The sequence below is a fragment of the Rattus norvegicus genome, chromosome 6 (assembly GCF_036323735.1).
Source record: "Rattus norvegicus strain BN/NHsdMcwi chromosome 6, GRCr8, whole genome shotgun sequence".
In the NCBI taxonomy this organism is placed as follows: Eukaryota; Metazoa; Chordata; class Mammalia; order Rodentia; family Muridae; genus Rattus; species Rattus norvegicus.
The window spans coordinates 81,999,501-82,015,117 of NC_086024.1; positions in this window are offsets into that span (position 1 = coordinate 81,999,501).

Genomic DNA, 15,617 nt, shown 5'->3' on the forward strand with positions numbered 1-15,617 from the left:
GCCAACCTTTTCAGGTGAGTGCTCATGGCCTGCATTCATCCTGTACCTTCTCTTCCCCATCATCTATCTACAAATCTACCAATATCCAACTGTCTGTCATGATTCCTGTTCAAGTCAGAATAGACTACTCCTTAGACAGTAGCAACATATGTCAGTAGTTCAGTGAAAGGCTCACTCCTCACACTACCTGTAAATTGTTTCCTCAGGGTTAATAGCTCACATTGCCCTCTCTCTGGAGAATAAGTGGATAAAAAGGTTACCATCTGCAGCATTGCCACAGAGGTAAAGAAAATTGCGAACTCATTATGAAAGTATCCCTCCAAAGGTTACAAAGAGCCCTTTCATTTGATTTTAATTAGTTGCCAATTAAAATAACTACCATGGACAGTAAAGTACAAATCCAGCACAAATTACACGGGGAAATGAAAACATTTGGTTAAGTAGCACTAATGATTACCAAAACTCTCAAATTTATATCCTCTATGTAAGTTTCCTCAAAACTCTAGACTTTTACATGCATTCTTCTACCCAACATTCCCGCTCAGATAGCTTATGAAGCCTCACAATAATAATAATGTCTTCAGAATTCTGCCTTTGCTCCAGACCTAGCCCTCTGCTTTTATGGTTTCTAAAACTCATTGTGAGGCAACTCCATGAGGTCTACATGCAGATTTTATGAAATTTATCTCCAGGACCAAATAGTATGTCAGGAAATGTAGGTTGAACAATTGAATTGATAAATAAATCTTAGGGTTTTGTCTTCGTTCATCCAAATTTCATTAAATACTTTTAATGGGGTAAAATGAATTGAAAAACTTACTCAAAGATGGGGGTTCTGTCTGGATTAATATATGATCAACACCATATCACTTAAATATATATGACTAATTATGAGGTCTAACTATTGTATTTTGTTCTCTCCTTTTTGCCTCCTCTACCTACAGTGAGATCCCTGTCACAACAAGGCCTGTGCTCTTTTTCTCTGTCATTGTGAGCCTGAAAACAGAGTTCTTGCCTTCACTGCTAGGTCCACCTGTCTTCCTCGTGTGTCCACTCCCTCTCTACTTGTGAACACAAACCTTCTAGGCAGCTGTACAATACCGCGTCCTTTTATGCGGGTTGACCAGTGATTCTCATTCAGTATTTCCAAGGTTTCTTGTAGTATGAGTACTGCGTTTCTACTTCAAAGCTAATTGTCTTTGCTTCTGGATTTGACTCATTTTTGTTTCATCAAGGCTCTCAAGTCATCATCCCTTTACTCGTTACACAAGTGACATTCCAGGTGTGGAAGTTTTCTACCTAAAGGCCTGAACTTTTAATAAACTATCTGCAAATTATGTTATTTTCTGAATCTGGCATACGAGATGAGACAGTTGTCAGCTGCAAGCTGACAGTTGCAAACCCAGGGGGCCCTAAATCAAGACTCTAAATACAGAAAAACAACAGCCTAAACTACAGGTGCTGTCTCATATATCTACCAACATATCTGCTTCTCTTTTTTAAAATGATAAAGTTATGTCTAAAGTCTATTCTTCCACAGCAGCTGCTCCTGTTGTGGTGATCAAATCAATGGCCATGTGTAAAATGGTTAAAACATTAGGACTTAGCTTTTTTCCCCCTTAGGATTAATAATTATTTAAAAGTCTAAACAAATATATTCCATGAGGTTATAATCTGAGGTCCATTCTTCACATGATGTTGTTACTAACATTTTAAATCTTTACTCACTAGAAAATTAAAATTTATGGTCAGGCATGGTGGTCCACAAATTTAATCACAGTATTTAAGAGGCAGAGGCAGATGAGTCACTGTGAGTTCTAGGCCAGTCTGGTCTTCTTAAAGAGTTCTAGGTCAGCCAGGGATACATAGCAAGACCCTGCCTCAATAATAATAACAATTAATGATAAAAAATATTTAAATCAATTAAGTTCCCAGTGAAATTGTGTTTAGGCATATGTTAGGACACATAAGTATATATGAGACAGAAATAATTTGGTTTCAAGATTCACACAGAGTCAACAATTCTGCCCTGTGATGGAGCACACAAACAAGGTCAAGTTCAGGGGAGGTCACCTAATAAATCACCCCCAAAGGAAGATATTCACCTGATGGGAAGTAGTCAGATGTAGCATTTGGTCCACATAATTGCTTTTAATCACAACTCAGTGGTCCAAAGATTACACCTAAACCTTCCATTTTGAGAAAACTAGAAAAAAAAAAAAAGGACCAAAACTCTCAGGGTGAACAGAGGAAGAAAAGAGGCTCACTTGTCTAGAGATGTGGTCCTGGAATTAGAGTTAGAAAATAAACAAAACCCCTTAGTCCTCTCACATCTGTAAAGCTATGGGTACTACCGTCTTGGGACTGCCAAAGGGCTTCTTCAGACCCCAGGGTTTCCAGGCACCTTTCCTCTCTGGAGTTTCTCTCATGCTTATTTTTCACTGACTCACTTCAGCTACTTCGTGAGGCCTTTGGTGCCATGTGAGTTATTGCCATGTTCAAAAATTCTACACTGGTCAAAGTTGCTTTCTCCTTTTCTGCTGTGCATTTCCCTGAGATTCTTGAGAAAACATCAAATATACATGTATGTTTATTGAGCCTCTGTTGTTCTGACAGTTTCAAAGATCTCAAAGGTGCTGTTTCCTGAAGTCTTCTAGGGGAAGAGCAGCCCTGCTCAATCTTCCACTGCAAGTTTTAGGTCAGACAGCTGGATCTATTTTGTGAACCAGAGACTACTCTGAAACCAAATGTCACAATATAGAAGAAACATGTATTTGGTCTTATTTGTCAATGCAACATAAAAAGACAATTTTTAATTACCAAACAAGACTGCTGTTTTCCTTTGTAGCTGGATCACCAGGCAATTCTCTCCCCCTGTCATGAATTCATTGATTGTTTTTACTATCATTGCATCATTTTGCATAATAATAATTAGCCGTTTCTATCATCAGGATGATTTCCACACTTCAACCAAGTCTCCTTCCTAACACTCGTGAGAGGGAGATAAGCTTATTATCGCTTTATGGGTAATCAAGCCAGAGTAGAACCATTAAAAAGCTTTCTCTACGTGGTGGTGAAAGCTGATGTAGACATTAAATTAATGGCTCCCTCTTCTAAGATTATCAAACCATACCTAACTCCTTTAGGAAAGTTAGCAGAATTTTACTGACTTGATGAATGATTTTCTCATGTCCAGCGATAAAATGGATTTGCATAATATCTAAAAAAAGTCATCTTTAAACAGAAATCCTGACAAGTTGATGCTTCAATCATTAGTATATTAATAGTAAAATATGATTATAATTCATATATCAAATTCCCACAAATTTGCTCCATTTAATTCATAATGTTCTACTGTTGTTGAACTTGTGACTTGGTTTAAGCTTCAAGAACAGAGTGGCCCCTAGTGGTGAACCACTTCAAATTTTCAACAGGTACAAGTCAAAGGTGTCACTGGTTATTTGTTATGATAACCACTTCATGAATGAGATCCCCACTGTTGCTACCTGTTGAAACAGGGAATCCTTTCTGAGTTGGGAATCTCACATTTTAAAAGTATACAACCTAAAAATGTTGACGGGATGCAAGCAAACTATGTGTGTGTGTACACACAGATACGTCTTATCTGACATGCTTTACGACGTGATGCAAAGGGTGATTTGTTTCTTCCTAAATAATTACACGTGTATGATAATATGATTATATTCATCCTAAAATAATAACTCAAGAATAATCTACCACCAATCATCTGTTTAGGCAGTACCTTCACTCTAAAGCTCTTAAAAATGCAAGCATGGAGACCAGGGAGCTAGCCATGCTAATTAACTCACTGTGCCCATAACAAATTAATTTTGAGTAAGGAACAAGCAACTAGAGAAAAAGGCCAAAGTCTCAATTAGTTAATCCAAATGCAACATAATTATTCTCAGAAGTCCTTTGCCCTTTAGAATAAAATAGTCAAGTCAGAGTGTCAGGAGCAGGGATCAACCAATGTTGACAGCTTGGAATTGTTCTTTCCCATCCCATTTGGAATCTCCGCACCACAATAGGAACGTTTGTTGACTGTAGACAGAAGCATTGACAGGCTGTCATAGGCTGTCCATAACAAGTTCCACCATCAGAGGACTAATCTAAGAGGAGATGCCGGCAGGTTCTCCCACTTGCCAAATTCATGTTTGAAACTTGCTTCTCGTAAGAAAACTAAATTGGGCAGGTCCTGCTCAAAGCACTCGGTAACCATCTCCAATCACAAAGTTGTGGGCATGAGTCTGCACATCCTTGACACTATTTTATAAAACAGATTTTATTGTTCTAATAAATTAATGTGGATACCATTTTGAATGTTTAGGAAGTAAAAGTATAAAGGGAAGTATTACTAACAACTGGCCAACCTGGTTCTCTTAACAATTCTTCCCCTTATCAGAATTTCCAATGGCCGGGGAGCCTGCAGGGGCAGAGGCAGTGGAAGGGATAAGGGAAGGGGCAGGGCAAAGGGAAGGGACAGGGGCAAAGGCAGGGGAAGGGGCAGGGAAAGGGGAAGGGGAAGGGACAGGGGCAGAGGCAGGGGAAGAGGCAGGGATAGGGGCAGCAGCAACTGCCACATGACCTCTTGGGGCTCTCACATTTATACCTTCATTTCCAGAATTAAACTATCTCCAGCTGACAAAAATTATATCCTTGCCTTTGCCGGAGGCAATTCATAATCACCTGCTGTGAAACAGCCTCTTAACCCACACCTGGAATAAAAGCAAAAACATATTCACATAACATAACTGGATTTTTAAAAAAGCAAAATACTACATATTATGAAAATATAAATATGGAATATATGTATATCATATGTATATGGATAGAGGAAGGTGAGAAAAACACAGATCAAAGGCACAGAAAATATTTTGAACAAAATCATGGAAAAAATCTCCAATTTAAAGAAGGACATGCCTTTGTATCAAGAATACAGAACATCAAATAGACAAAAACAGAAAAAGAAGTGCCACAGAACATGTAGTAATCAAAACACAACTGTACAGAACAAAGAAAGGATATTAAAGTCTCAAGGGGAAAAATAAACAAGTTCCTTATTAAGGTAGATCCATTAGAATATCATCTGACTTCTCAACTGAGGCTCTGCAAGACAGAAGGGTCTGAGTAGATGATCTTCCAACTCTGAAAGACCACAGATCCCAGCTCAGACTACCATACCCAGATAAAGTATCAACCACAATGGGCAGAGAAAGAAAAATATTCCATGATGAAAACCAAATTTAAGAAATATCTATTAATGCAACTTTAATGAAGGAACTATAAGAAAAAAATCAGTCTGAAGAGTTACGCATTCCCAACAAAACAAAATTTATTATTCCCAGAATAAATAACCCCAGAAAAATAAATCAAAAGGGGGAAACCTACACCATAACAACAAACTAACAAAAATTAGTAAACACTGCTTATTGATAACTTGCAAAACCAATGGTCTCAATTCCCCAATAAAAAAAACAAGACAAGCAGCTTGGATTAGAAATCAGAATCCTCCTTACTGATGCATCCAAGAAACACTTCATTACCATGTTTCTCCATGAAGAGACCGCTTCAGGGAAAAGGTAACCCAAGCAAATGGAAACAATAAGCAAGCAGGTGTGGTCATTTTCATATCTGACAAAAATAAACTTCAAACCAAAACTAATAAAGAGATGGAGAAAGAAACTACATACTCATCCATGGGAGAAAAAAATCCACCAAGAGGATATTGAAATTCTAAACACTTATCTACCAAACACAAGAATATCCAAATTCATAAAAGAAACACTACTACAGATAAAAATCATATATTGAGTCCCACATAGTAGATACATTCAATCCTCCACTCTCTCACCAATAAACATGTCATCCAGAAAAAACTAGAGGAATGCTGGAGCTAAAGGATGTCATAAACCAAATAGACCTAACAGATATTGACAGAACATTCACCCAAACACAAAAGAATATACTTTCTTCTTAGAAACTCCTAGAACTTTCTCCAAAATTGACTACACACTCAGACATGAAAGAAGTATCTACAGATACAAGTAAATTAAAATGACCCTCTGTATCTTATCTGATCACCGTAGATTAAAGCTGGAAATCAACAAGAGAAATATACAAAATTATAAATATTGGCCAACACACTACTTAATGAAAAATGTATCAAGACAGAATTTAGGAAGAAATTAAAAACTTTAGAATTAGACAGAGAGAGGGGGGGAGGGAGGGAGGGAGGAAGGAAGGAAGGAAGGAAGGAAGGAAGGAAGGAAGGAAGGAAAGGCAACAGACCCAAAACAATGATGGAAGTTCAAAGACACAAGTACACAGCACCAAGTGCCTAAATCAAGAGAGAAAGAAAGAAAGAAAGAAAGAAAGAAAGAAAGAAAGAAAGAAAGAAAGAAAGAGAGAGAGAGAAAGAGAGAGAGAGAAAGAAGAAAGCAGAGAGAGAGACAGAGAGAGAGACAGAGAGAGAGAGATCTCATATTAGTGACTTGGTGACACACCTGAAAAGTCTATAACAACAAGAATAAATAAGATCCAAAAAGAATAGATGGTAAGTAATAATAAAATTCAGGGTTGAAATGTGAAGTAGCAACATAACACAGTACAAGGAATAAAGGAAAGAAAGAGCTGGTTCTTCGAGAAAATCTACACGATTGGCAAATCCTTAGCTAAATTAGTTAAAATTGGAAAGAGAATATCCACATCAATAAATTTAGAATAAGGGGAGTGCTAAAACCAACACCAAGAACTGAGAGACTCATAAGGACATACTTTTAAAAACCCGTACTCTGCCAAATTGGAAAACAGAAAAGACATGGGTTAACCTCCCAATTCTTTTTATGAGCCTACTATCCTGATACCACTGCTATACAAAAAAAGAAAAGAAAAACCAACACAAACAAAATTGTAGACCAATTTCTCTTATGAACATAGAAGCAAAAATTGCACCATGACCAAATTGGCGTTATCTCAGAGATGGAGGAATGATTCAACATATTTAAACCAAAAAGATTATTCTACCACATAAAAAGACTGAAAACAATAAAAACAAATGATCATCTTATTATATACAGAAAAGACTTGTGAAAGTTTTCAATACCCCTTCCTCATAAAAGTCCTGTAGAGATTAGGGACGCAATGAACATATCTCAGCATAGTGGCAATTTACAGCAAGCCCACAGCCAACATCAAACTAAATAGGAATAAACTCAAATAATTTGCACTAAAGTCAGTAATAAAACAAGGATGTCTACTCTCTCTGATCCTATTCAATATATCACTTAAAATCTTAGCTGGAGCGTAAGATAACTGACTGAAACAGATTAAAGAGATGTAAATAGGAAAGGAAGAAATTAAAGTATTACACTTAAAGATAATATAGATACTATACACAAGTGACCCTAAAAATTCCACCAGGAAACTCCTACAACTGAACACAGAAAAAGCAATTGCCTTCCTATATACAAACGACAGACTAAGAAAGAAATCAAGGAAACAGTACCACTAACAATAATTCAAAAAGTATATTGGGATAACTCTTACCAAGCAAGTGACTTTTATAATAAAAACACTAAGACATTATTTGAAGAAATTGAAGAAAACACCAGGATATGAAAAGATCTCCCACACCTGGTAGGATTATTATTATGAAAGTGACCATTCCACCAAAAGCAATGTGCAGATTTAATGTAATCACCATAAAAATTCAAACAGTTATTCACAGAAATTCAAAAAGCAAACAAAAAAGCAACCCTCAATTTCATGCAGAAACACAAAACTTCCAGGGTAGCTAAAATAATGCTGAAAAACTAAAATTGAAAACCTACTGGAGGTAACACAATCCCTCTTTCAAGCTATACCTCAGAGCCATAATAACAAAATAAAACAGACACATTGATCAATTAATTGAATTGAAAACCCAATGTAAGTCCATATACCTATGGTCACCTGACTTTTATAAAGAATTAAAAAATAAATACTGGAGAAAGACTAGCATCCTCAACAAATGGTCCTGATCAAAATGGTGACTGCAAGAAGAGTGCAAATAGATCCATGCATATCTCTTGCACAAAAGTCAATTCCAAATAGATCAGACCTCAACATCAAAGCAGATACACTGAACCTGACAGAAGAAAAAATGGGGAATAGTTGAACACATTGACACAGGAAAGGTGTTTCTGAACAGAACAGGAGAAGGATTTTTTTACAGAGTATGTATCTAAATAGATTAATGTGAATAGATAGTAGATAGATGATAGATAGATAGATAGATAGATAGATAGATAGATAGATAGATAGATAGATAGATAGATAGATAAATAGATGACAGAGACTCATTCACATATATATACACATACATATAACATATATATATACAAATACATTCACTTATACATATATACATATAAACATTATATAGAGAATTTAAAACACCAAACCTCAAAAAAACCTAACAACTCAATTGAAAAATGAGGTATAAAAATAAGCAGAGATTTCTCCAAAACACAAGTGGCTGAGAAATACTTTTTAAAATGTTCAACATCCTTAGCCCTCAGGGAAATGCAAATCAAGACTACTTTGAGATTTCATCGTGCACCAGACTGGATCACCAAAGTTAATAAAACAAATGACTGCCCATGCTGGTGGTAAGGATGCTGGGGAATGCGAACACTCACTCACTGCTGGTGAGAGTGCAAACTTGTACAGACACTACGGAAATAAGTTTGGCAGTTTTTCAGGAAGGGAACCAATCTACCTCAAGATATACACCACTCTTGGGAATATGGACAAAACTTCCACATGCTACTACAAAGACATTTGCTCATCCATATTTGTTGCTGCTCTATTCATAATAATTAGAAATAGGAAACATCCTAGATGTCCATCAATTGATAAATGGATAGTGAAATTATGTTTCATTTATGCAATGAAATGTTATTTCAGCTTTAAGAAAAAAATTCACAGGTAAATGGACAGAGCTAGAAAAAGTCATTCTGAGATCAATACCTTGTCCAGCTCTCATCAGAGAAGCTCCTTCTTGCAGTAGATGGGAATTAACACAGAGACCCATAGCTGGATGATGTGTGGAGTGGAAGGCTTTGGCATACTCAGTTCTAAATGTGGTGACTTCACAAAAGCCCTCCCCTCAAGGCTCAGGAGTCTCTAAAGAGGAGGAGGCAGAAAGACTATAAAAGCCAGAAGTGATGACTCCAAGGAACAGTATCTTCCAGACACATTGAGACCCAGTGTATATATGAACTCCAATAGTCTGTGTCAGCATGCATAGCATGTGCACAGATACAAGCCAGTTTGCTGGGGTCCAGCCTCGACAAAGGACTGGGGTTCTCAACTGGAAGCAGGGATATCTGGAAGGCGCATAATAAATATACACAGACTACTCTTTGGGTACAAACTGACAGGCAATTTCAAGGCTTAAAGTTTCTCTCTCTCTCTCTCTCTCTCTCTCTCTCTCTCTCTCTCTCTCTCTCTCTCTCTCTCTCTCAGCTTGAGGCTCCACACACTCTGCATTCTCTTGCGCACTTTGTTGTTTTATTGCTGTTTTCTTTTCTCAAACTCCCACACTCATGCACACCTCTGTTCATTACCCTTTCATTCTCACACATACTCTTCATACATATCTCACACATATATCTCACACATACCACATGCACTCTCCTTTAATTCACACACACAATCTTCACACACACCTCACACATTCTCTCTTCACTCACTCTTTACATTCTCTTTTCATGCTCTCTCACTCGTTCTCACATTTTCTCCCTCATGTGCTCTCTCATTCACTCCCTCGTACGCTCTCTCATTCACTCTTCACATGTTCTCTCTCATTTACTCTTCACATGCTCTTCTCATGCTCTCCAGCCTTTCTCTTGCCCCAGTCTTTTATTGATAATTCAAAAGTAGGTAGAAAATTGTATAATCATTGTCAAATTCAAAAGAATAACCACATCCCACAAAGAACTAAGAATTACAATTGTCCTCCAAAGTTTCAAGCTTTCCCTATTCCCAGGCCTGTGGCCAAAATAATAGTAATTGTAAACTTATCGTTATTTAAACATTAACTTTTAACTTATTTACTTCAGAGCTCAAAGCTCCGAGATCAGCTACTTGCATTTCCCTGTGAAGCTCTAATGATAAATGACATGGGCAAAGCTGCCAGGCAGTGGTTAGAATCAAGTTAACCCTTAACTCAGTGGTTCTGCTAGCTTTCTGTTCCTTGCACACAATGACTCTTGTAAGAGTCCCAGTATTTTGACTTAGTTAACTCGTATATAATTTTATATATTCTATACTTCCTTATCCAGGAACCACTCTCAAATGTTATATAAAACTTAATTCCTGACTTCAATAACTTTTTCCTTTGTTAGGGTCCCAATGTTGGCTCTAATTCATTTTCTAATAATTTCTTTAAAGTTTCTTTGCAAGTCAAGCATTAATCTGGAACTACTGTTGTACAGTTATTACACTATTTCCAAGCTGAGAACACACGGCGTGCACCTGGGCCATTAGGGCTGTGCTGTGCTGTGCCCCTATGCCTCCATTTCCAATTGTTTAAGAATCATAACATCAAGGAACATCTAGTTTCATAGAATTCACCAGAGCCGAAGGAGAAAGAAGTAGGAAAGTCAGATATAATAGAATAATTACGCACACCAAGGCCAACTGAAAGGCAGTCACACGTAAATGAAATCTAAACAGCCCTTGAACAGGGCTAAGGTTAGGAGAAATGGGAACAACCAGTTTTTACAAAGAGCTGCTGCGGGCTACTGAGATGTCTCCATCCCGGCCTACTGCAGGCAGCCTCTTATTTCAGATGGTGGATCCCCTGGAGGGATGTGTCTCCTGCTTCTCAGGGTCCCAGACACTACCTTACTTTACAAGGAGCTGCTGCAGGCTTCTGAGATGTCTCCATCCCAGCCTACTGCAGGCAGTCCCTGTCATCGTATGCTGTCCCCAGGGCCAGATGGGGTCCCAGCACTGAGAGGGGAAATGGTCACATGCTCCCAACCCCTAAGCAAGAAGTAATGTGCATGTGATGCCTACTGATGAATAGGAAATAATTTCTCCAGGGCAGCCATGTTGGTTATGTTAAGGATACTTCAGAACAGGCCCCATGACTAATTATGTTTTTTCAACATGTCTTATTTTGGGTTTGATTTGGTTTGGTTTGGTTTTCTTCCTTTTGAGAGAGAGAGAACATAAAGTTGGGTGAATAGGTCATTGGGAGACATATTCTATAAGGAATTGGTGGTAAGGGAAAGTGAAATCAAAACATAATGTATGAAAAATGTTTTCAAGAAAAAATAAGAAGCATAAGAAAATTATTTCATGTCTTATTAAATCCAAAGATGATCCTAAGTGAACCTTTTCAAGTAAATCTCAAATCGATCATGTGTGTTAAGGACATAATGGGGTTTTTCTTTCTGAACTACATCTCAGTTACTGGAAACTCCACCAGAAGCCTTTCAAATACATCATTCAGTAGATTATATGATTATTAAAGTGTGATCTTTTGTGGTGTTTAATGAGCTGGAAACTGCATTTTTAATCTTGGTTAATGTGCTGTCAGGTGTCAGTCATTATTTTATTAATGAATCTGGACCATTCTGTATATTAAATTGCTCTGAAAATTTATTAGATCAAGAGAGGAACAAAAATAGCCAATTTTTATAGTCAATGGAGAAAGAACTCATGGAAGATATACTCTAAGGTTAGAGTTGAAAGATGATTATGATAGTAAGAATGGCTACAGATTTGCAGGAAAGGCCATGAGAGTCAGTCCAAGAGGAGACTCCAGAGAGTGGGACTTGTACATAGGGTGACCTGGGTCCAAAGCAGAGTGATAATCTCCACATACCAGACACAAGGCTATCAGTGTGAAATGTATACTCCCTAGCCAAGTGACACTTAAAGTTAATTTTTGAATGATCTTAAGGAAAGGGAGATAGTAGAACACAGGTGATGTGAAGAAGGAAAAAGGAACACTTTGGGGGTGTTCAAGTGGGGGAAGGTAAGGCAGAAAAGGGGGAGGAGGGGGAAGGGATAACTAACACTAAGGATATTTTCCCTACATGAGGATGGGGCTAGCACTTTTCCCAGCAGCCATATGTTGTTAATAAAAGTCCAGTACCAGGTGAGGTGTACCACCTGTCCAGGGTATCCCAGAGATCCCAAAACCATTGCTCTTGGTTGCCCACCATAACTTGGTAAGATTCTACTGCTGAAGACATACTTTTATCACAGGACATGGGTAAACCAAGCTAATACTGACCTGGAAGCCTCCTCCTGCCACCTAGCTTTCATATTACTAAAACATGCTACACAGGCTGCCTGGATAGAAAGGCCAGCACAATCTTGGCCAGCTGTGAACACTAAACGCTACAATAATGACTGACTTGGACACATGTGCCCATGGGTGTGTGAATATGTCATGAATAGTAGCATGAATGTTATAGTGGTAAGCAACTGTTTTCTGATCGAATATCACAACTGTTCTGAGGAGGAAATTTATAGTCATATTTAAAAACATGGCCAACAACTTGGCCGGAGAACTCATAGGCCATAGGGGTGAACCTATTACTGTTATTCTGCTGAATGCAATTAGTACCAAACTGCCTTTTAAATATGTATCTCTAGACCCATAAATTAGTGTTGCTTTCTCTCAGTCCTCATCAGAAAGGTGTGTTTGTGCAGTGACTAGTGACCAGTGACCGATGCAGAAGTTTACAACTGGTCTAAGTAAAGAAAGCATGTGACTATGGGGAGCTGTTGACAGTTAATGCTGCTAATGGAGATGAAGTCAGTTTTCTTCAGGGGAGTGATCCCTGGTAGGTTGGCCATGCTCCAGAGGAGAACCCCACCCCCGTTAGTATATGAGCAGCACTAATTGAACTCAGCAGGTTATTTTAAAAGGATATGAAGTTAGAAGGGAGATGAGGGAGATCCAAAAAGACTTGGAGAGCATGGACCAAGGGTGAAGATGAACACAATATATTGTGTATATGTATAAAATTCTCAAAAAGTAGGTAAAAGATATCATATTCTAAATAACAATGCCTGAAAACATTTTAGCATTCCATTTTATAATTTCTGTTGCCAAATTTTATGCATCTCTCTAGCCAATCAACTGGCTATTTTCATTTCCAACATAAGTCTATTTGCTATATGGTGTTTTATGTGCCAGAAAAAGCTAACATCCCAAACAACTTGTAAAATAAGCATCTCTATAAAAACCTCCTTTTTTATTCGTGCCATGTTTTTTTTTCCTCAATTTTACTCACTTGGGATATTACTTAGGTTTCAGTGGTATCCTGGCATGTATTACTTAGCTTGTAATAAATATCTGGATGTGTTACTTTGGTATATGTTTATGTATACCAACTTCTGCTCTGTTTTTTCCCATCAACCTCTAAACGAATTTCAGGTGAGAGACTAATGTGAGTGAAGGTACTTGTGGGCAATGACAAAGTAGAATTTCAGTCCCCGCTGAAAAAGAGCTGGTCAGTTTGTGTGAGGAAGAAAACACCCAGTGTAACAACCGCACACAAATTTACTCTAGATATTGGTGCAAGGTGTTCCATTAGCTCAAGAAAAGGAAGTAGCCAGCCCTTTACCCCAGTGAGCTCAAAGTCTTGGGGTAGAAGGAAAAAAATCTGTAAAACCCTGACGAATCCATCTTGTTGGAAAGTAGAGATGTTGTTGTTTTTACTGGCTGATGCGGATCATATTATGATAAACGATGCTCATTTCCCAATATGTAAATGCCAGAGATAAAGAAGTGTAAGGAAAACAAGCCAAAAGGAACTAGATAGTTGTCAAGATTTGATATTTTTATTATTTACACATCCATAAAGGGTTGATCATGTACTCCCATCCCCACACCTGCAGGGAAAGAACTCAAGAAATAACAGGCAGGCCCCACACAGAAAGGTCAGAACTCAGTAAGGTCAGGGCATTGACTGCTGACTGATGAACTGAGTAAATCTATAGGTGTGTTTGGAACATGGGAATCGGGATTATAAACATAAAAAGAAAAAAGCAGTTTGATTAGAGTTGAAAGTACTGGGATAAATCCATGGTTTTCAATGGATATCAAGAAAAGTGCGGGGTTGGGGATTTAGCTCAGCGGTAGAGCGCTTGCCTAGCAAGCGCAAGGCCCTGGGTTCGATCCCCAGCTCCAAAAAAAAAGAAAAAAAAAAAGAAAAGTGATCACTTCTCAGCCTTTTGGCTAAGATTATGTGTAAGAAATGTGATATGGAAATGTAGAAAGATATATAATAATACACATGTTTATGCTCATATGTACCTATGTTCTATAGATGTAAAAGTATGTATGTGCTTGCAGAGATTGCCTTGTTCACAGAGAACCTAAGTGAGCAGTCTTTCAATTATACAGCATACACATAGCATCTAGATCTTGACTGTCAAATGCTACTTTGTCATAAAAACAAAGGAAATCTAGGATAAATAGTTAATTTGGAGAGAGAACAGATGAATTTATAGTCTTTTAAAAGATCAGATCAAGGAAGCTGCCACTGGCCAAATATGGAACAATGAAATAATCAAATAATTAATGAGATGATGAATTTTTAGCTCATTAAATTACATGTAAATCTCAAAGGACGTATCAGCAGCAGTGCATACACATACACATGTATTCTTGCCTACTGAGGTAAATAACGAAATGAGAAAAATCAATATTTAAAAGCGTGTATAGTCATGATTAACTCAGATATGAAACACCAATGGATATTAAAACTAATAAAAAGTAAGGCTAGTACATTGTAGTAGGTTCAAAATGTTTCTCTATAAAATATCCATTACAATAAAGAGGAAAATAAGTATGTTTAGAGTAGAAAAACTTGACACAGCTCATCTAAACTAAGTGTAAAAGTTAAGACCTTTAGCAATGAGATAGACCAGCAACTTCCATCAAATAGAAGAGGAAGCAGAACTATTGATCAAAACACCTAGGTCTAAGCAGGAAGAAATATCCCAGCATTATAATATTTGCAACTGCCTAGGGTCCTGAATTACCAGAGAAGTCTGAAGAGTTTTTTGGTTTGTTTTCAGGTTGGATGTTTGACTGACATGATCAATGATTATAACATTACCATAAAGTAAGTTGAAAGGAAGTCTCCGTTAAAGACACATGTATATCATTTATATTAGTTAATTTTCTTATAATTTAAAGTTATTTCATAATTAAAATTACCATAAGTTGCAATGATAAAAGCACTTGGCTAGAAAGGCAGTGTAAGGAAAATGAGTTGGGGTTCAACAGAGTCATATCTCCATAGTAACAGAGTTTCCAGACCTGACTTCAGCATTACTGTATCCTGAAAGACCAGCCTGATCCTTCTAACTGGGATGTGGTGAACGAATTCATTGGTTAATTAAGCAGGGAGAAAGGGAGGTGTCATCCCAGGAAAGGCTTCATAAACAAAACAAATGAGAAGAGAGGGCATTGGAAGCACAAGGGACAGAGTCAAAGAATTGCACAGGTGTGAAAACAGAAGCCCATAAAACTACGGGTGGCTGCAGTCTAGACAATATTCAGAAGTACAGAAATGTAT